This window comes from Stomoxys calcitrans, chromosome 2 (genome assembly GCF_963082655.1).
Source record: "Stomoxys calcitrans chromosome 2, idStoCalc2.1, whole genome shotgun sequence".
NCBI classification, from domain to species: domain Eukaryota; kingdom Metazoa; phylum Arthropoda; class Insecta; order Diptera; family Muscidae; genus Stomoxys; species Stomoxys calcitrans.
The window spans coordinates 72,663,200-72,680,641 of record NC_081553.1 but is presented as its reverse complement, the minus strand read 5'-3'; the positions used below and the strand labels follow the sequence as shown (position 1 = coordinate 72,680,641).

General features: G+C 33.2%; 1 protein-coding gene across 5 annotated transcripts in view; it reads left to right on the top strand.

Annotated features, from left to right (window-relative positions):
- Positions 1–17,442, top strand: part of LOC106088132 (heterogeneous nuclear ribonucleoprotein R) — a 438,953-nt gene that overhangs the window by 316,607 nt on the left and 104,904 nt on the right. Inside the window, exons 1-2 of one of the 5 annotated variants that reach the window (XM_059364135.1) lie at positions 13,766–14,111; positions 14,226–14,455. The exons of the other annotated variants lie outside the window; for them this stretch is intronic. The gene's annotated coding sequence lies outside the window, so the exon portion shown is untranslated. Of the gene's footprint in view, positions 1–13,765; positions 14,112–14,225; positions 14,456–17,442 lie in introns of those variants that run through there. 5 annotated transcript variants of the gene reach the window in all.

Sequence of the window (17,442 nt, the reverse complement as noted above, 5' to 3'; positions counted from 1 at the left end):
TTCTTAATTATTTTCTGAAATTAAAATTTTTTAATTATATATTTTTTTAACTTTATTATTTTTTATTTACATGGTTTCTTATTTTTTCTTTTTTTTAACTTTATTATTTCTTATTTACTTGGTTTTTTAATTTTTTTTATTTTTTTTTATTTTTCTTCAATATTTTTATATTTTTTTTTTTAATTTTTGTAATTCTTTTATTTGTTTTTATTTTTTATTTTTTTATTTATTTTTTTTTTATTATTTATTTTTTTATTATTTATTTTTTTTATTATTAATTTTTTTATTATTTATTTTTTTATTATTTATTTTTTTATTATTTTTTTTATTATTTATTTTTTTATTATTTATTTTTTTTATTATTTATTTTTTTTATTATTTATTTATTTTTATTATTTATTTATTTTTATTATTTATTTTTTTATTATTTATTTTTATTTTATTTTTAATTTTTATTTTATTTTGAATTTTTTTATTTTTAATTTTTTTTTTTATTATTTTTATTTTATTTTTAAAAAAATTTAAATGTTTTTAATATATAATCTATAAAGTTTAATAAAGTGGAAGATCAGGCGTTAAATTCCTTACAAATGAAATTTTGACAAAATTTCCTATAGAAATAAAATTTTGACAAAATTTTCCTTGAGGAACCTTTAGCAGTTTCCTCTGATTGTGAATTTGATTAAGGGAGTAAAACGATGTGCTGCGAAACATTGGAACGCGGACGGACAACAAATATGGGAATAACATGATTGTTGGGTTTGGTTACATTATGTCTGTGTTGACGGTATGTGAAGAGGTGTTTTGGTTTCGCAATGAAATGAAATACCATAGAGGTTTAGGAGCTTTGAACAAAATGTAAAAAAAAAAATAAGAAATAAAACGTACAGGAATTCTTGAAGCAACACGTTTTTTATAGCATTTTTGACAAAATTTGCCCATAGCCAAAATTTCCTACAGACATGAAATGGTAACAAACTTCCCAATAAAGTAAAATTTTTATAACATTTTTTTATAGAAATAAAATTTTGAAAGAAATTTCCCTAGAAATGAAATTTTGACAAAATTTCCTATAGAAATGAAATTTTGACAAAATTTTCTATAGAAATGAAATTTTAACAAAATTTCCCATAGAAATTAAATTTTAACAAAATTTCCTATAGAAATGAAATTTTGACAAAATTTCCCATAAAAATGAAATTTTGACAAAATTTCATATAGAATTGAAATTTTAACAAAATTTCCTATAGAATTGAAATTTTGACAAAATTTCCTATAGAATTGAAATTTTGAAAAAATTTCCTATAAAAATGAAATTTGTACAAAATTTCCTATAGAAATGAAATTTTGACAAAATTTCCTATGGAAATGAAATTTTGACATAATTTCCTATGGAAATGAAATTTTGACAAAATTTCCTATAGAAATGAAATTTTGACAGTTCTTAATCATGATTGCATGGTTAACTGACCTCTGAACGAAATACTTACAATCTGACCTCTGCTTACAAAATATTTACTCATAAATGTTGATTTGTTTGCTGTCGTATTATGTCCATGAATGTTTTGTTTTTAATCCATTATAATGGTCGAGAACCAATGTTACATTATTCTATTCAACTTGACATTAAATGTCGACTCTCTTTCTGTGCATTCGTGGTATACAATGCAATGGGACCTAACCATTGAGAGAGTGAGAGAAAGAGGATGTAGAGTCCGCCGGCAATATGACAAAGAAATGGAAAGACAAATGGGCATGCCAACCTCCCACAATAGCCACATGGTTAACCCAGTCTCATGGGTCTATTCAACGCATACACTGGCATAACATCAACAACAGAGGATTGCATCCTCACTAGTTGTCTGAGTTCTATTGTTTTGATTTTTCTTTTACACAGCTATCACTATTTCCTTTTACATGTCCTTTTGTGGAGGGGAATTTATTCTTGGTCTTTGCTATATGTACTCGTAAAAGTACCAGACATTTATATGCATGTACAAGTAAATATATAAACAGTTATCCCTTTCAACCGGTTCCGGAAGTTCCCAACGTCATTTCCCCTTGAATAGCCAAATATAAATTTGCATCGCTTATTTGTAGAGTTCTCTGGCCGCAGAATATACATTTAATCTCACTGCATTGTGTCTATGTGGGCTCCCTTCTTTAAATGTCCCTTGAAAACTTGCGCAATGGCTATTTGCCTCGTTTATGGGTGCCACAGCCACTGAAAACAACGGTGCCATTTGGTCGACATTGCCATTTAACATAGCAGACATAAAAGTTCATTATCGATGGACAGACAATTTTTCAGACACATAATAGTAATAAAATGTTTTGTGCGGTGTCCCTCAGCATGCGTCTGAAAATTAGAAGCAATGGCAAGGGCAAATTAAAAATTAAAGATTTTTTTTCAATAAATTATTCTAAATTATTCTATAGGAAATTTTGTCAAAATTTCATTTCTATAGGAAATTTTATCAAAATTTCATTTCAATAGGAAATTTTGTCAAAATTTAATTTCTATAGGAAATTTTATCAAAATTTCATTTCAATAGGAAATTTTGTCAAAATTTCATTTCTATAGGAAATTTTGTCAAAATTTCATTTCTATAGGAAATTTTGTCAAAATTTCATTTCTATGGGAAATTTTGTCAAAATTTAATTTCTATAGGAAATTTTGTCAAAATTTAATTTCTGTAGGAAATTTTGTCAAAATTTCATTTCTATGGGAAATTTTGTCAAAATTTCATTTCTATCGGAAATTTTGTCAAAATTTCATTTCTATGGGAAATTTTGTCAAAATTTCATTTCTATGGGAAATTTTGTCAAAATTTCATTTCTATCGGAAATTTTGTCAAAATTTAATTTTTGTAGGAAATTTTGTCAAAATTTCATTTCTATAGGAAATTTTCTTTAAAATTTCATTTCTATAGGAAATTTAGTCAAAATTTCATTTCTATGGGAAATTTCGCCAAAATTTCATTTCAATAGGAAATTTTGTCCAAATTTCATTTTTATAGGAAATTTTGTCAAAATTTCATTTCTATATGAAATTTTTTAAAGATTTCATTTCTATGGGAAATTTTGTTAAAATTTCATTTCTATAGGAAATTTTGTCAAAGTTTCATTTCTATAGGAAATTTTGTCAAAATTTCATTTCTATAAGAAATTTTGTCAAAATTTCATTTTTATAGGAAATTTTGTCAAAATTTCATTTCTATAGGAAATTTTGTCAAAATTTCATTTCTATAGGAAACTTTGTTAAAATTTCATTTCTATGGGAAATTTTGTCAAAATTTCATTTCTATGGGAAATTTTGTCAAAATTTCATTTTTATGGGAAATTTTGTCCAAATTTCATTTCTATGGGAAATTTTGTCAAAATTTCATTTCTATGGGAAATTTTGTCAAAATTTCATTTCTATGGAAATTTTTGTCAAAATTTCATTTCTATAGGAAATTTTGTCAAAATTTCATTTCTAGGGAAATTTTTTTCAAAATTTTATTTCTATAGGAAAATTTTATCAAAATTTTACTTTATTGGGAAGTTTGTTACCATTTCATGTCTGTAGGAAATTTTGGCTATGGGCAAATTTTGTCAAAAATGCTGTAAAAAACGTGTTGCTTCAAGAATTCCTGTACGTTTTATTTATTATTTTTTTTTCTTACTTTTTGTTCAAAGCTCCTAAACCTCTATGGTATTTCATTTCATTGCGAAACCAAAACACCTCTTCACATACCGTCAACACAGACATAATGTAAACAAACGTAACAATCATGTTATTCCCATATTTGTTGTCCGTCCGCGTTCCAATGTTTCGCAGCACATCGTTTTACTCCCTTAATCAAATTCACAATCAGAGGAAACTGCTAAAGGTTCCTCAAGGAAAATAAAACAAAACTTCCATAAAGTTTACGAGCAAAGAGTACGTACTAACATATGTATGTGGTCATTCTTGTTTCTGGTTTTTGGTTGATGCCTTGGAATGAAGTTCATCTTTGAAATCATCAGCATCAGCATTTCTGAGCCGGCATGGTCGGTATGTATGTATTATTGATGTGGAACATATTTCAGTGTCTGTGGAACGCCGACAGTTACCATGGTAATATCCATAAGGAAGTCAGTGTTTGTTTCGCTAACTGAATGTAGATTAGGGTGAACCGAGTGGAATTTTTAACTATACTTTTATTTTCATAGAATATTTTTATCAGACAATGGACGTGTCATGATGGACGTGATGCCCCATTATAGACATATCCACGGGTTCTATTTTAGCATGTTTATCTGCTCCACAATTTCCTAGGATATTTGAACGGTCCCCACAAACTTTTGGATCCCTATAAACAAGACCATCTTTCTGCCGTCGGCTTACATGTCGCTAGAGGCTCATCCGTTGATCTTAGTTCCTGTGGAATGTGTAAAGTGTTACAATCTCATATGCTCTAAGTATAGCTTCTAGTCTAGCATGTTGATCTGCTCCACAATTTCCTAGGATATCTGAACGGTCCCCACAAACTTTAGGATCGTTATACCCGCTAGAGGCTCACTCGTAGTTCCCGTGGAATGTGTAAAATAATTCCTAGTTTTATAAGCTCATCTACTCTAAATTCTCTCTGGTTCGCAATCAAGAACAGGAGAATTCTTAACGGTTCAGCCATTTCGTTGAGAGACCTGAAACATTTGTGGTCAGTTTTTGCATTCATAAATATGTTCTTCAAAGATTTAATCGTGACCCGGATATCTCAAAAAGATATTTATGGCTATTGCCATTCCCCGTCCACAGTTCAGCTAGATTAGAACCTTCCGCATAGGAAACTACGTACGTAGAGACTATGTGGTTCCAATCGGCTCCATCAGTTATATAGTGGTTCAATGCTTGTAGGTGCTCAGACGATATGGTATCCACATAATAAGCACCCAAGAGAAAGTCCCCTTAATTTGACGGAAGTTAACATCCTATTGCAAGGCCCGAATAGTATTGTAATCACATTCAGGGTATCAGATGGTATTGCCCGTAGTTTGGCTGTGATGCTCAGAAAAGCCTCCTTTGGATAAGATTTAGTTATCAAGCAGTCGCTGGATTTTTCAAATACCGTCCACCACAACTCAACACCATATAGCGCATTGGGTCAGTTAAGGGTTTCAACCGCATCGATTGCTTATAGCCCATTCACAGGTGCATAGTGCAAGTGGATTGAGGATTTTCTACGATACGCTTGATGTCGAGTGTACATGGGGAAATTCCAGAAATGAAAAGCAGGACAAATGTGTTTGGAATGGCTCGTAATGCGAACCGTTGTTTCTTGTCGAAATACTGTACCTAGTAGAACTGATGACCAGTTCGAAGGCAATGATTAAGTGAATCTATGTATTCACTTACAGGACTATCTGTCCTTTCGATGGCATTGAATATTCTTACGAAAATTATAACCGGGCTCATGGACAAAATTTGCAAAGTCCATGTAGATGTTTGGGGTGGGATTGGGTTGTGCGTAGGAGAGCTATTTATAGTATATGAGGCTGTGGGATGATTTCGACAATGCCCATCATGTTTATTGGAAGTCATGACAAAACTGATCGTGATTCGGTTTCGAAAAGCTTTTCAAAACAAAAACCATAAAATTCAGAAAAATGCATGACACCTTTTTTTGAGTCGATAATACGGCCCATGTAATTTAGTGTTTGAAGATTATTTCACGCAAATGTTGACCGTGGGTGCGCTTCAAATGGTCCATCCGCTTAGTCCACGATCTAGGCGGCTAATTGACCGGTGCCGAACGTGAAACCAACTGTTCACCGAGCTCACCTCCCAATAAGTCCATTGTTACGCGTGCTGTGTGGCACCGTGTTATTGAAACCATATGTCAAGCTCTTGTATTTTGGGCAAAGAAGAGTTTGATATCATCTCACGATAGCGCTCACCATTCACAGTTACGTTACGATTCACATCATCTTTGAAAAAGTACGGTCCATTGATGCCACCAAACCATAAACGGCACCAAACTGTGATTACAATGCTTCTGGCTGATCTTCACTCCATAATGAGCTTCGTCGCTCAACTGAAAAAGTGCGCGATGAACTTTCTTAAAAGAGCACGCATTTTGATAATAAAGTTCATATTTGCAAGCGTTGTTCGTTTGTTAGACGATTTGTGGTTAAATTATAGGCCAAACTGAAGCTGTTTGACAGTGAAACAAAACACGAAACGTGCGTGAGCAGTTTAGACCAATGTTGCCAAAAAGAAATGCAACATTGGTGTCAGGCGGACTCGACTTTACATAATTTCTAGGGGTTGAGATCAATACTTTAAAAACAAAAAACACTGATAGAAAAAACGTTGCAAAATCATGCACCATTGGTGTCATGATCATCAACAGACATTGTTGAAAATATTGTCTACATGCGGAAATGATTTTGTTGTTGTACACCTTTTTTTCCTATGAGTGTTTTTTGTTTACAACAACAACATCATTTCCTCATGTTGACAATATTTTTAACAACGCCTGTTCATGACCATGACACCAATGGTGCATGATTTTGCAACGTTTTTTTCTATTTGTTTTTTTTTGTTGTTTTTAAAGCAGATGGTGGGCAATACAAACTTCCTCACTCAGTTTGTAACTACTTAAAGTATTGATCTAAACCCCTAAAAATTATGTAAAGTCGAGTCCACCTGACACCAATGTTGCATGATTTTGCAACTTTTTTTTTCTATCAGTGTTCTTTGTTTTTAAAGCAATAAAAACTTCTAAGCACCTACAAATTAGCAATTACTTTTTGGGCAACCCAATATGTAAAGTCGAGTCCGCCTGTCTGTTTATAGAAAGCACGTTATGGTGGTCATATTCTTATATGAATTGAATGACAGTTTGTAACTAGTTAAACCATGCGATTTGTGATCGCGCTTTGTCAATTTCATGCACCAACCGTTATGAGCATCATCCCAACAAAATGTGTATGCATACCAACCTTAAGTTTAAGCATTGTAATGTGAGAAAGCGTTTGTAAACACACAATCATGGGATGAATGAAATATATTCATCCCATGATTGGGTTGCCCAAAAAGTAATTGCGGATTTTTCATATAGTCGGCGTTGACAAATTTTTTCACAGCTTGTGACTTTGTTATTGCATTCTTTCTTCTGTCAGTTATCAGCTGTTACTTTTAGCTTGCTTTAGAAAAAAAGTGTAAAAAAGTATAATTGATTAAAGTTCATTCTAAGTTTTATTAAAAATGCATTTACTTTCTTTTAAAAAATCCGCAATTAATTTTTGGGCAACCCAATAGGTTCGTTTCTCAGAATCACACCAAAAAATTTTGCAATCTTTAAAAAAAATGTGCACTAGAAGTTGTCAGTATCAGAACGGCTGAGGACAGATTAGACGTTTTTTGTTTTTGTGAACATAACGTTCGAAACTGTCCACAGCCGTTCACATCTGACAACGTCTAATGAAAATTTTTTTCAAAGATTGCAAAATGGTTTTGTGTGCTGTTGTTTTTGATTTATGAACATTTGTGTTTATCCTGATAGTGTCTGTGTATTTATTCAGTTTTATGAACCAATGGGATAAATTTGAAAACACCGTGTTTGATTTGTCTATGGGTGCAGTCGATCTTTTACACGGTTTTGCAATTTTAAATTATTTATAAAAACTTTACACATTTTGTCCACATTTTGCCTTGTTTTCTTTTTTTTAGCTTATCCCATAATGTTTTATAAAACACACCTATGGTACATATTATAGGTAGAAAGGTTCTATTGCTGCTGCTGGATGTGCAATATTCTTTTTAACGACAGTTTCATATTTCTAACAAAAACATAAAAGCGACTACTATGTTTCGTCCATTTACAGATATCAGTATGTAGTATGTTAGATATGGACATGGGCAAAACTAACAACGACATCATCATCATCAGCAGCAGCAGCAACATAATCATAGTCGTCCATAGAAATTGTCCGTCCAGACACATAAATAAAGTTTTGCATTCTACACAAAGTTTCGTATTTGCAAAGTGTTGCTGGCGTTTTTTGTTTAATTTTTGTTCTGCTTTGTTTTTGTTGTTTTTTGTGTGTGTTGCTTTTATGAGAACATTCATTTTTAGATGGTGTTGGCAAAATTTTCGCTTTTATCACATTGTAAATATATATGTCTCAATATGTCTGCATACACTTTCATACGTACATACATACTAACGTATACACATTGAAATGATAAGAACACCACAATTAGGCGGCTACACACTGTTGTCGTTGTTGTTGTTTGGTACTACACTTAGCAAATATACAAAATAGCAGACAAACACACATATACACACACACGTGATGTGACATACAAAATAAATGTGCATGGCCATTTGTATTAGAAAAAGTGCTTATAATAATACTATGGCAATTTTTGTTTGTTTGCCGCTGGACAACAAGAACAATTGAATTGGAACACAGACAAGCCTCTCTTGGTAACGGCATCTAGTGGGTTGCTGCTGCTTTTGTTGGTATTTTCTTTTGTAGAAATGTAATTTCATAAATAGAATTTGTATATAACACAGATTGCACTAGTTTACGACTAATAATATTTAGCACTGTCAGGTGTGTATTAGGGTGCGTCATTGCAAAAACAGATTTTTCAAGGTTGTTGTAACTTGAGATCAAATCAAATGAAATATATGAAACTTATAAAACAGCATGCATTCACTTTGGCCAAACAAAATGTGAAAAGGTTCCCATGTCCTCATATATTCTGTCAAGAAATGTATTTTTTAACTTTTCAATTTAATTACTCTGATACATAAAGCAAATAGTTGAGTAATATTGGATATGGGATTGGAAAAAGAGAATTGTATCCTTATCATCATTTATATATATATATATATATATATATGGATATAACGGCAAAACCTGAGGGGCCTTTACATGGAAGGATATATTAATTCAATAAATTTGGCAGTATATCAAAACAAAGTTGTGGGAATGGCATCATGAAAGCTATTAGGTTCTTTAAGGTTGAGTATATTACTCAGAGCAAGCTTTTAGACAGACTTGGCAACCAACACAGCTGAAAAGATTAACCTGTGCTTATATAGGTATTATCAAACATAAAATCCAGGAAATAGTTTTAGGAATGAAAATAAAGAGTTAACCGAACGTAGCCACACAAAGTTGCCTACAGTGTTTTTTCTATGCCCGCAGGCATTGGTTTATGGCACTGAATCGAAATGTTGCGTTCGTTTCTTCAAAAAAAAAAAATGTAACCCCACCACCGGGTGTAGTGTTTGTTTGAAATGGTGCCTACAGAGAGTGGAAAAGTGTTGCATTTCTTACTCCGTGCCAACGGCATGTAGATGTGTTGCTAGAAAGTTCTTCATTCGAAGACTGGGATGCGATTTTTACCGTATTATTTGGTCGAAATGACTACATGTGGACATATGAACATGTTCGATTGAAAATGGAAAAAAAGAGGGTTGGAGCGAAACTTGTCTTCGAGCTATTTAAACTAAAGACAAATTGTCTACTCAAGTGTGCGCATTACCTTCACTTTAATTTGCCAACCTTACATGGCATGTGATTTTTTTCCCAAATAAATGTGAATGGCAGAATAAATTGTATCTATTGTGAATGGTAGACCAAATGTTGGTCATTGTGAATGTTACAGCAAATGATAGTTATTGTGAATGGTAAGGCTTAATTCAATCACTCTTTAATTTTGGAGACAAAAGATAATCAGTTTTAGTTCAAATGCTACGACAATCATTTTTTCAAATTCAATACTCTCATATTTTAAATACTTTTCAAAATGAAAAAATTCCGCCACCTCTCATTGATATGAGAGAAGTATCCCCTGTTCCTTGATGGAATGTTCATGGGAATTTAATTTAATATTTAGTTTAGTAAAATTGTAGACAAATTGAAAATGAGTTTTGTAGTTTTATCGTATTTCTATCATTGAAAAATAATGTTGAAAGTTAAACAAGACTTGGAGCCTGCTAAAACTTAAAAAGAAAATTGTCTACTCAAGTGTTTGCATTATCCTCCCTTTAATTTGCCTATCTTACTTGACATGTGATATTTTTCACAAATGAAGTGTGTCAAACTAAAGAAATATTGCGAAAGACAGAATAATTTGTTGCTATTGTGAATGGTAAACCAAATATTAGCCATTGTGAATGTCAGAGCAAATGTTAGTTATTGTGAATGGAAAAGTTTAATTCAATCATTCCTAAGAAAAGTAAATAGATTTAATTCAATTTCTACGACAACCATACATACTCCCATATTTTTTTTTTATTTAAAAATAAAAGAATAACGTGCATATGATTCCGCCACCTTTGATCCATTGAACTGGAAAATGCAAATGGTTATAGCGATTTATAGAGGAAGACTTTCAATATTAAACTATGGTTGGGCAGTGTTTTTTGAAAAGTAATTAGATTTAATTCAATTTCTACGACAACCATACATACTCCCATATTTTTTTTTTATTTAAAAATAAAAAAATAACGTGCATATGATTCCGCCACCTTTGATCCATTGAACTGGAAAATGCAAATGGTTATAGCGATTTATAGAGGAAGACTTAGACTTTCAATATTAAACTATGGTTGGGCAGTGTTTTTTGAAAATTGAGCACTTTTGACCTATCTTACATTCAGGAGAATGCAATATTTAAACTACTAAAAGTATTGCGCAGACGAGCTGGAGCATACACTTCATCAGTGTGTCGCTTTCGTTTTTGAATAGTTTAGCTGCTCCATTGCTCTTTAGCCCGGTTACTACTAGGCGGTCTATAGTGGATTCACCAAGCCTAATGCCGCATTGATAAAGCCCAATTATCTCGTTGACTATAGATTTTAATGTCTCACATGTTGCAGTACACTCGTATTGTATTGTATCTGATGGAAGTTGACATTCCTCAGTAGCTTGCTTGTCTATTTTCTCGATTACGGGTTTGTGTTGTTCTAGCCATATTACACAGACAATCTTATTCTCACTTGTCGGTATACATTGGTTCTGTTCGACGCTGTCTCTAATGAATACCAATAGCAGGGGAGATATTGTGTGCATATGTGCACACATGGCTTGAAATACTTTTGAAGATGTTGATGTTGTTGAGCTATCTAACGAGATTGATTCCTCCGAAGTTGTTATACATTTATATGGAACATTATATGCAGAGGTTTCTATTATCGAGGTTGCATTCTTCTATTTAGATTTTAACTATGAGCTGATGCATTCCCTTCATCACCGTGTCTCTTTCGGCCTTTTATTGTTCAACTGGAAACCCATCGGCACCTACTGCTCTGTTTTTCTGTAGGTTTACTTTTTTTCTGCATTCTATACCACTATTAGGGATTGGTACTTAGGTACTCTTGCAGATGCCACTAGTTCTTCCCAATCACGCTCCAGTGAGTATTGTACTCGTTAGGAAGGAGACATTCCTTTGTCATTGACTTGTCTCATTTCTTGTTTACCAAACACCCTATGCTGAGTTTCCAATAATGTAGACCATGCGTTCTTCCACTCAGATTTCGCAGATGTGCTGATACATACGTCTGTCTCATCAGCGTGTCTCTTTCGTTTCTAAATAATTCAGCTGGTAACTGAAATTTGCAAATAGAGTTTTTATTATGACTTCCAACATATATGACAAGTATGGCCCAAATCAGTCTATATCCTCATATTGCTGCCAAGTAAGCCATGGTAAAGCGTATATAAGATTCGGCCCGATCGTACTTAACACGTTCTTTCTTGTTATAAACTAAGAGTTAAGAAATTTATAGAAATCGTGCAGAAAACTCCTTATATATGGCGGGGGTATATGAGATATGATCTTAAACCCTATAAAACTTCAAACTTGCTAAAAACAAATGTACAGTGTTTATTGTAACTCCAACTACCGCTACTAACAAACTCCTATAGAAACCAAACAAACAGAAAACAAAAGCAAAGAAAATGTCCAAACCTCTGCTTCATCAGCATTAAAAGTACTTCAAATGAATGATAGATAAATACGAACATACCAACATACATACGAGTAGATATAAGTAACTACAACAAACATTAGAATAACATTAAAAAAGGTGCGATTCAATGGGATGACAACAGTAGTGGCATTTAAAGGCCTCTCTCTCTATCTCTCCATCCCGCTTTCAACTACCCTTGCTCCCAAAGTCATACTATATCTCTCGCTCCCTGACTGAGTAAGAATAAAAAACTAGTATAAAAAACCAACCGCACCAAGCACATGCAACTAACAAATAGTCCCCCGCATCGTATCGCACTCACCAACACAAAGATTTGATTTTATTCAATACAATTTTTGCTTTGTTTTGTTTCATGTGGACAGAGTTGTCTGAATAATCATTTAAATATTTTGTTGTATGGCGAAACGACAAACAAAGTAAAAACGTGCAAAAAAATTGGTTTGTTGCTGCTCCAACACAATCATCATCGTCATCGGCATCGCCATAGTCTTCGGCATGTATCCAACCATGTACAACAATACTTATCGCATATTATGCTTTTTGCAAACATCACTTTTTTCGCCATTCTTTCTTTGTCGAAAAGTTCGCAAAAAACAAAAAGTCCTACGATTAGAATCCACTTGGGGGAGAATCTAAAAGAGAGTGTTATAATCCACATTGCCACAAACATTTTGCCAACTCTCTCTCTCCCTCTTTTTTCATCTCTCTTTTTCTTTGGATGACCAAGAATATTGTGTGTGGGGAGTGTACCACCACATCATGTATTGTGGGGTATTTGATGACCGAACCATAGGTGATCGATCGTATGTTTATAAACATGAAGACCGAAACAGAAACGAAAAAATACATTTCAAAAAAGCTTTTGCTTTTGTTTGAACTGAAATAAGAAAAAAAAAAACATTTTCCAAATGCTGGAATGTGCGAGTGTGTGCTTTTTAATGTGACGATATTTTTGTTGATTTCCTTTTGTTGTGCAAATTCTTATGGTGTGGTGTGTGGTGGTGGTGCTGAAATTTTTGTAAAATAATAAACGAACATTCTGCCTGTCATTGTATGTTCAGTGCTCAGAACTTTTTCGCTCAATCTCTCTCTCTCTCTCTGTGGTTCTCTACCCTGGCTGCGATAGCCACTCTCCTGGTTTTTGTTTTTTTTTTTTTTTTGTTATAATATTTCTTTCTTGGTTGTATTTTAGAAAATAACCCTCCTCAGGAATGAGACTAAAGCCCGCTCAACAACGCTTTGGGTGTGCAAAAACCAAAAAAAAAAGTTTGCAAAATTTTCTATACAGAGCATTTGAGAGTGGTAAGAATAGTGAATGTCCGCTGCTGACTTCGCAGCTGCTGCGGCTGTGACTGCTGCATATTTTCCTGTAATGGTTTGAATGGGTGTCATTCGGGCTCTCTTTGCTGCTGGCTTGGTACGTACGGTGGTACAGTGTAGTTTGGTGTGGAGTGCTGCTGCATCATCTCTGGCTGTTGTTGTTGTTAGGTTCAGTGTGCAGCAGCACATTTATTGCAAGTTTCCTGTGCCAGAGTGTTAGTGCGTATGAGTGTTGTATGTGTATATTATACAGTCATCATACGCGACCTAGCATACATGTGTGTTAGTGAGTAACTACAGAGCTTGCATGCAAAAAGCAATTGTTGTGAGTGCGCGGCAGTGTCTGGGGGTTTTCTTTTTTGTATTGTTGTTGTTTGTTTGTTTGTTTCATTTGTGCTTGTGTGAGGGGCTGGCTGGCTTCTCCTTCTGTCTCTGTGGGTCTCTGCCTGGCTGCTTGCGTTTTTGGTCTCTGGGCTTTTGCAACGTTATGCCAATTTGTGTTGTTCAACGATAGTGACGACGTGAAGACCGAGACTCCGTGTGTGCTTAAGCAGACGAGCGTTGAAACCGGTGACGTAGCGTCCGCCATATTACACCGCGGCACTAATCAAAAATTAATTTAAAAAAGGAAATAAATTTTTTTGTTACATATAAATTAATGCTTTCGGATTGTGATTAATTTAAAAGAAATATCGGCTCACTTTTTTGAAAAAAAAAAAACAACAAACACCCCTCCTCGCCCTTCTCTCAACATTTGTACCAATAATATTTGCAATATTTATACGTGATTTTTTTCTGTTAAGAAATCAAGTGAGAATATTTTTTTTTACATATATAAAAATCCAAATACATATAGAAAGAATTCTATGTGTTAACAAAAAAAAAAAAATAACAAAAATTTATTAAAAATATATCTAAATAAAGTGCAAAAAGGAATTCAACTCATTCAACAACCAACAACATATAGTTAAAATAAAATCAATTTTTGCCTGTGATCTCAATATACATATATTTAAAAATAAAATAAAACTAAACTCATATTGTAAATAATCATTAAAAATAATAATTAATTAAAAAATAAATAATAAATCCCAAAATAATACCTAAGGAAGAAATTTTACTCAATACACCAGCAATTATTTTACAACAAAAAGGTAACTAACTACGCAAAGTTAAAAACACTATAGCTATATTTTTTTTTTTTTTTGTTGCAAAAGAAAAAAATCAAATACCATCAGTGGACGTTATTTAAACAGAATTGCAAATTTTAATGCATAAAAACCAACCCAGCTAGCTAGCCAGTCATCACACATCAAGTGTTTCGCTTGAAAAAAAGATAGAATCGAGCAGGCAATTGTAAGCGTATTAGTAGGCGTCAATATCCATGTAACCCATCCAAAGGAGAGCGAGTGAGAGTGAGAGAGAACCAAAAGTATCTGTGTGCATTGCTTTGATGATGATGATGTTGATGGTGGCCAGAGAACAAGAGTGGCAATGTTGTGTTGTTGTTATATGTGTGGCGACCAGTGGTAGTCACCAGTATTAGTGAATTGAACAAAGAACGAATATTCCATTTTCAAACTACATTCGTTGTGTGATTTGTATGTGCATCCTGTCTAGCGGTAACGCAGCAGAGCACCAACTACGTGCAAGTGTGCGAATAAATGTGTACGTGTTGCTGTGTGTGCGTGTGCGTATAATGCATATAACAAAACCGCACTGTTGTCGCACTCATACGCATGCACGCACACACAAATGCATAAGACACCGCAAAATTGTATTTTATTCAACGTAGAATATTCCAATGCATGTGTGTGTGTATGTGTGTGCATTAAGAGTGCAAAAAGAAATACAAATGAAATATGAAGAAATTAAAAAAAAACAACAACAACGAATTGAAATCCACAACCAAACAGCAACAACAAAAGCAATTTTTTATTTTCATTCTCAGAGTAGAAGTACAAAATTTACCAAAAAATAAAAGCAACAAAAAGCACATTTTTGGTTTGCCCGTTGCCGACGATTTTGTCTCTGATCTCTGATTGTAGTGTTTGTGTGTGGTGCTATGCGTGCGCGTTTTTTCAGATTTTTTCTGCTTGCTTATTCTTTATTTATTATTTTATTGCTTTAATTTTGAAAAGAAAAAAAAACAAAAATTTTCCTTAAAAATATATCAATTTTTTTCTGTTTAGTTAAATTTAGCTTATCTCTCCTTATTGTAAATTTTCTGAATGTGGTGAGTGCTGCACTTGAGAGCCAGTAAACTGGAAAATGCATTGTTCTCAATAGAAATTTTAAATGAATGGGTCTGTGCTGTGTGATTTTCCAGAATAAATAGGTATAGGTGCTGTTTAATAAATAATGACATTCCTTTGTGGCCGTTTTGTGATATTCACAATGTTAGCATTTGATTAAATGGCCTAGTAGCTTAGTTGGTCGTGAATTTTGCTACTTAACTCTTGTGAAATATTTTAAGGATATTATTGCTTTATGACTAACAAATATTTTCACCTACATATATGGAGCTGCAACATTTTTGGAAGATATTTCTCCCCAAAGTCTTCTTTTCATGTGATAAGTCCAGTTTAAACAGTTTTGAACATATTTAAGGCCTCTGCCCTTAAGAAATTATTTTTATAATTCTGTCATATTGTCGAGATATTTCTCCTTAATATTAGTGCACTATTTTGGGGACATTGTTATAGTGATAAAAGATTTTGGGGACATTCCCTTTTTTATCATGAAGAGTTATTTAGTGGACATTTTTGGTTTTATTAGTCACATATTTTTTTGTGCGCCTCCTTTACAGATGTGCACAATTTTTGGTATATATATTCCTATATTTTTCTCTTATTTTCTTATTTCTTCTGATTTGCTCTGGCATACGTTTAAGAGGCATGTCTTTTAACAGCCACGGCGTTTCTGCTTAAAAATGTCTATAGAGTACAAATTAAAAAGAATCAGTTGTGGATTATATTGGGGACATTGCTCCTTCATAACAATATGCTGTTTTGGGGACATTTCAACAATTGAAGACTATTTTAGGCACGACTTTGTTTCAGATAGTTTCAGAGACTACTTTCGGAATATTTTGTTAACAGTTAACGCTTAGTTTCTTATTCTTATTTGGTCTTATTTAGGGCCTTTTCTTTCTTAATATCCGGTAATAGAGGGACATTTTTGCTTCTTTATACCCTACATACACCACCACTGTGGTACAGGGTATTATAGATTTGTGCATTTGTTTGCAACTCTAAAAAGAAGAAGAGCTAGACCCATCGATAAGTATACTGCATAAGTCTCATTTAGCTCCAAGGACGGACGCTATTGATTTTGAAAAAAAAAAATCGGTCCAGATTAAGATATAGCTCCCATTTATATCTTTCATCTTTTAAAGCTGTAGGAGCCACAATTTTGGTCTGATCTTTACCAAATTTTGCATGTGACGTCTTAATACGTGTGCAAAATTTCATCTAAATCGGTTCAGATTTAGATATAGCTCCCATATTAAACTTTCATCCGCTTTGACCTATTAAAGCTATAGAATGCACAATTTTGGCACGAAGTGCTTTTTGTAACGTCCCAATATGTGTGCAAAATTTCATGAGAATCGGTTTAGATTTATATATAGCTCCCACATATATATTTCATCCGATATGGCCTTTTAAGGCTGTAGAAGAAACAATTTTGGTCCGATCTTTACCAAATTTGACACGAAGTAATTTTTTTGACGTCCGAGTATGTTTACAAAATTTCATCAGAATCGAATCAGATTTATATATAGCTCACATATATATCTTTCATCCGATATGTCCTTTTAAAGTGCGATATATATTAAAAGTATTACGTAGACTCAGTTGAGTAGGGTATTATTTAGGCGGCTCCGCCCGACTTTTGCCTTTCCTTACTGGTTTTTATATATCCCTGAATCTTTCACGGTATATTTTAAGATCTCTTGCCATTTGATTGCCACTAGTTCTTGTAGTCAGTTGAATTCGAGCCTTCATTTCCCAAACCATTGCAATTGTTGTTGGTTTTTTTTTTTTGGCCCACCACCATGGCTTTTGGCAATGCTACCGGAATCAATTTAACGATGTATGCGCGATACACATACATTTTGTTCACTTTGAGAGCTCTTTAA